The following is a 6000-nucleotide window of genomic DNA, read 5'->3' as shown; positions in this document are numbered from 1 at the left end:
TCCTCTGACATTTGGGACAAAGGAATATTGAAAGCACAGCTTGCTGGATGTGTGACTTAAGTAGCAATAGTGCTCATCACACAGCTGCAGTCCTTGACATTCCTGCTCCTCCTTCCCTAACCTCCCTCTCCCACAACAGAAAATAAGACCCTTACACCCCAGTTGTTAGCCTGGGTAACTGTTAGAATACAAGGAAAAGAGAAAGTTTCAGGCAGAATGTGGGGCAGTAAGTAATCTTTGTGGCTGACCCATCCTACGAGTTTATCTGATGCTGTCTGTGGGGGTTTCCAGAGGACTCAGACTTAGGTTAACCGGGACCATTAGCTGCAGTTCAGCTGTTCCTGGCTGCTGCTGCCAGTGGCTGCCGCAGGAAGGACATGGCTCTTTCTAAAGCCCCTTGCAGTTCTTTAGAGACCGAAGTATCCTGTTGGTTATTACAGTATGTTCTCGTGTGTGCAGGCACGTGTAAAGAAGTATAAATACTTTTCAAGTAAATGTGAGAAAGACCAGTCCATTTGGGGAACATCCCTTGTAATCACAATTATTCCTCTTCTCTAATTTGTTCTCACCAGCTGCAGAAACAAACAGAAACAAAGAAACAAAACAGCACCCAAAACAAACAAAAGAAACCCCCTAAAACTCCTGAGGAAAGCAAAGTAGATTCGTTATCTTGCTTCCAAAAGTCACTTAATGCTTTTGTGCTGAATGGTACCATTTAGGAAGTAGGAGCTGACAGCTTATCAGAAGTCATGCAGACACCTTTTCTCTGCTTTGGCAGAACTTGTGGAGACACAGAGATTTGCACAGACCCTAAAAGTACCTGATTTGTCAGGGCAACATGAGGGATAGTGCAGAGTTAAACAAGTGGAAGTACTTGCCAGAGTGCCTAAAATACACAAAAATTCTACAATTTGAGTTTCTTAGAAATACAAAAGTCTTTTTCTTTACTTTACCCTTTACTGGCATGATGATTTATTGCTCTGCCTGTAGCATTATTCACAATGCTTTGAAATCTATTTTATCAACTGCTAAGAGCTCTGCTTTCAGATATGAAGTGCAGCTGAAAACCACACTAATGCAATGATTTCAGTGATGGGTAGAGAGAGTAAGAATTACCAGGACACTGGAAAAACTTCTTCCATTCTGCTGTCAAATTCCTCGTGCAGCCAAACAGGAAAGCAGAAGCTTTTAGTGAGTATAAATTAGCCTGGCAAGAATAACTTTAGTTATAGTACAGCCACAAGAAAACTGTAAGTCTACTTCATCCTTCTCCAAAAGTTAGTTCAGCTTTCCCAGAACAATTCTGTGTCCCATTTCCTATGTAGGACCTTTTGTTAAAAGTATTCATTGCACTCAAAGGTTTTTTTTCTGTCTTGTTTTGATGCTGCAGATTTAAAGAATGAGGTCATTTCTGTTGGATGTCCAGCTGTTAAAGAATCTGCATCTCTTTTTAAGAAGTGCATGAGGAAAACACAGCGCCCTTGCCAGAAAAACAATCAGATAATAAGATTGGATTTTCTTTAATTGGGAAGAAAAGAGTCAGACATGATGTGATGTGTGGATGAATCAGCACAAACAAGAATGTCTGTGACCCAAAAGTCTTTAATCTTGAAATGACTGCTGTGTTGTGTGTGGAATTACTTTTAGTTCTTGCACGCTAGTTTTCCGTTTTCACTGTATAATGTTGTTAATATGCTGCATTTCCATGCTGTGCTAATTCTGAGGATTTTATCACAAGTCCTTTGATAGATGTTTACCTTCTTAGGGCTTAGTTCTAAATGGAAAAAAGACCAATCTTGGTTAATGTTTTATGTGAAGGTTAGTTTCTGATCGCTCTGTCTACAGGAAAATTTGATGACAGATCCACCTCAAGTTTCTACAATATTTATCTGCTGCCCATGGCTTGATTTCTATCTTTAAAATTTAGGTCTGGCAGATGCACTTCAGGTCCTTGCACAATTGAAGTCGCCAGTGGAAGTTTTGCAGGAGTTGGGACCTTCATCCTTGCAACAGACAGTGAGATACATCAGGAGGAAGGCAGTGTGGTTTGCTCACTTGTTAACGTGCAGACTCTGCCTTGCTTTTGCTGGAAGTTTACATTATGGTCACTATTTTTTCCAAGAGGAGTTTTTCTTCCTCTTAACATACCTTTAAATTATTTCTTATTATTGCTTATGTGCTTTGAATTTGAAGGACCATTATCAGATTTTAAGCTATAAGAATTGTCGTCATTTGAACAAATTTCAGAATGTTAATTTACTATGATGCTTGCAGAGCAGAGGGAGAATTTACTTATAGCAGAAGGTATTTTTCCTTTACATGGGATTGTTTAATTATGAATTCTATGATGGCTGTACAAATGGGAAGAGTGACTGAACTTCAATAAGAAAGGAAAAGGCAGACACTGCTAATGCTGTGCTGGGGTGTGGTTAGAGACAGAGCCTGTGGGAACACAGTACTTGCACAAATACACTTGTCATATCATCAATCATTATTCAGAATGTTTTCTACCAAACTCTTAATGCTGATAAAAAAATTCTGGAGCTGTCCCTGCTGGTATGGCCTTACCCTTCTGAAGGATATGCAGGTTTATTACAACTGCTGAAGACAGAGATACAGAAAATTTTACATTTGGTCTGCTACAGTGGCAAACTTATATAAAAGGGTGTATTAGAAATCAGCAGAATTTCCAACAAAGACCTTCAGTATTATTGGTGCATGCCTATAGGGTGTACTTTAGAGGTCTGAAGAGCAGGTGGAAGATGTAATTGAATGTCCATACAGTAGTTGTTCTCTCTCATTTGTGGCATGCTGGAAGGAATTCTCAAAGTCCTCTGATGGCACCTAATCTTCTGTTGGTGATGGAAGCCAGATGTAGAAAGTCTATGGTCTGCAAGACACAAAGCAATCCTTAATTTTACTTGGGAGGAAGGTGGCTTAAACTGACTGAAGAGGACTTTAACTGTAGATGCAAACATGAAATGATTCCTTATCCAATGGGGAAAGCCTACGCAAAAATCTAAAGGGAAACAGAAGGTAGAAAGGTGTAGCTTTCAATCTGGTGATCCAGGTTAGCAGAGGCGGTGACTACAACCAGAATGGACACCTTGACTGTCTCCTACCCCATACTGTAGACACATGGTCCCACATTCTTCCTTGCACTTGCATTTTTCTCACTACATAGTGCAAGGATGCTAAGCTAACAAAATGTGGCTTGCATTTTCTGGTAGACAGGGTGTCAGCTCTGATTTGTGAACCAGCTTGTGGTAGGATCTAGCAAGCATCAGTGCAAGGGCATTGTGTGACTGCAGGTGGGAAAGAGAGCAGGGCTGTAGGATTGCATTTTGGCAGCAGTTGACCACGGGAATGGCTTTGCTGTGTTTAAAATCCCTTAAATTCACTTATTTGAGTGGTGGTTTGCTTTATAGTTCCAACGTCACTGATCACAAAACAACAGCCTTCCTCTAACTTAACTTCTAAGTAATCTGCAAGGATTATAATCTCCCCAGTTCAAGGGGTGAAGTGCTGTTTGTCTCTGTGCTCTTTTCCTCTTCTATAAAACCATCTTGGAAGAACCATAAAGACCACTTATAATCTTGTAACCTATATACATGTCTTTGGGATTTCCTAGCAAGGATGGAAAGAACAAAACCAAATTAAGCATTCTAAACCCAATCTGCATAGCCACATCCCCCATAGATGTACAGTCCAGTAGTGTGCATACTGAGGCATGACAGGGCTTTCATCCAGAATAGAACAGAAATCTCAGAGGAAAACATGGCCACAGAAGAAGGTAGCACATTGGTCCTTGCAGGTACATATGAAAATGCTTATTATTAGACATATTTTCTCCTTTATTCAAGCTCTCCTGAGATCAGTGACTTCAGAAATACTGCACTGAGGTTGATTTTACCTAGAAGAGGCATCAAAGCCTCAGAAATGCCTCACTAGTGGATATTGTAGGGTGAGTGCCATTCCTTCTCTCTCATTTGCAATGTTAGTTCTGCTGATCTGTTCTTAGTGACCAAATGTGGAAACTGTTTGTTTTTTGTTTTTTGTTTTTTTTTTTTAATTTCAAAAGTTTACTTAGGAATGTTATTTATCTTTTAGTGATATTAATCCCTGATGGAAAAAGGAGGGATCAAAGCACACTGGGGTCAATAGCTTTCTCCAGTGGCACAGGTTTGGGACAACTGCCTTCAGGCAGCATGCTCTTCTCAGGGCTGTAGTATGTGCATCCTTCTTCTTCTACCTGCTACTAATTTAATTATTTCTTCTCAAAAGCAGTGGCTGGTCTGATTGAAGTGTAAGATCTTGAAATTTAGAGTAAAGACAATAAACCAGTGGTCATTTTAGCCTTGAAGAGAAAATGAGATGTACAGGTGTGCACACCCTCCTCCCCTGAAAACCCTCCCCAGGATTCCTGCCCTGCTTCAAACTGTTTAACTGTGTTTTTTGTTAATCTGCATCTGGTTTGCTGCGAGGTCTGAAGCACTGAAATTAGAACAAGTTGCACCTACTGGTAACAGTTTTCTAGGTGCATAAATTATTCTAACAATGATTATTTGCTTTTCCAACTTAGCCATCATCTTTACAAAATGCCATCTTTACAAGTGCAGGAGTGAAATATTACCTTGCATGCTCTGTGCCAGTACTGGGGTCCTGTTTTGAAAATGGGGCTGCCTGTACAGGTCTAAAGTTCCCTTTAACCAAAGTGACCAGCTTTAGAGCTCGAAATCAGACATGAAGAGTTTGTTGGCCAACTTGCAGAATGCTTGCTGAGCTCCAGTGCCCAACACAAAACCATCTGCAGCTGCACGAAGAGCCAGGCATTTCCCAAGGAATGTACGGCAGCCACTCAGCATGGTGTAATCTTTAAGCAGAACGCTTTTTGTTGTTGAAAGAACATTGGTTCAGACAAGCCTGTACGTCCATCTCCCAGCATAACCCCTGCTCTGTTCCCAGCGCAGCTCACAGAGCTGGGGCAGCAGCGCCTCGCAGTGACCTGACCCGTGTCTGCCTCCTTGTAGGGGCAGGAATGTTTCTGCTTCCTTTCTTCTTGATTCCAAAGCCACCGAAACCTTCACTTCCACTGACTTCTACCTGAGACTTATTGTTACTGCTTAAGCAATAGTTTCTTTTTTATTTATGGCTATGCATGAACTTTTACTGCAATCTCTCCTTTCGGATAATGAGTTGATATTTATCATACATTTTTAAATTTACATATAAAGTCTGAGAAAAACCTATCATTATTAAAAAAAAATTAACAATACACACATGCAAATAAAAAGGAGCAAACAAACAAACAAACAAACTCATCTTCAAAGATGTTTTTTGGATACTTTGCATTCAGTGTGCTGACTGCTAGAATTTGAAAGGCTAATTCTTCTTTAGTCCTGAATGTTATACCAAATAAAGTGTCTGAAAGTCCACAGAAGCTTCTTATATATTCATTCACAGGTACTGACAGTGTGGAATGTCTTTTCAAGCAGCTTTTACAATTTGTTACAATTTCAGTCTGGGCAGATCCCTTAGAAGCATCAGTGTAATGAGATGGAGCGCATTCCTGTTGCAGGAAAGTGCCATATGTGGTCAACACAAGTTCAAGAGACTCAAGAAAATTAGTTGTTTTGAAGTGAAAGTGAAATACGGACTTCAGGAAGAGTGGAAGGCACAAAGTGAAATTCATTTAATCTGGCACGATACTTTACTATATCAAAGGTTGATGCTAAATTCTTGATACAGATTACTTCTCCCTCCGTTTCCAAAGGGTCTTTATATACACCCCTATGTGTCCAGGTACTTTTGAAGCTGCTGACAGATTATATCCACATTAGACAGAAGGGTTGCAAGGCGAAGCAGAATGCAAGGGAATCCAGTCGGGTGCAAAGTTTTGGATTTCTCGCAGCATTTTGGTTCTAGCAAAACTCTTAGCGCCCAGGTCTGTGAAACCTGGGAGAAGCAGTTGCTGCTGAAAACCTCCAGAGGGAGATCCTG

Source organism: Phasianus colchicus, chromosome 2 (genome assembly GCF_987193195.1).
Source record: "Phasianus colchicus chromosome 2, bPhaCol1.hap1.1, whole genome shotgun sequence".
In the NCBI taxonomy this organism is placed as follows: domain Eukaryota; kingdom Metazoa; phylum Chordata; class Aves; order Galliformes; family Phasianidae; genus Phasianus; species Phasianus colchicus.
Note: the sequence above shows the minus strand (reverse complement) of the source record.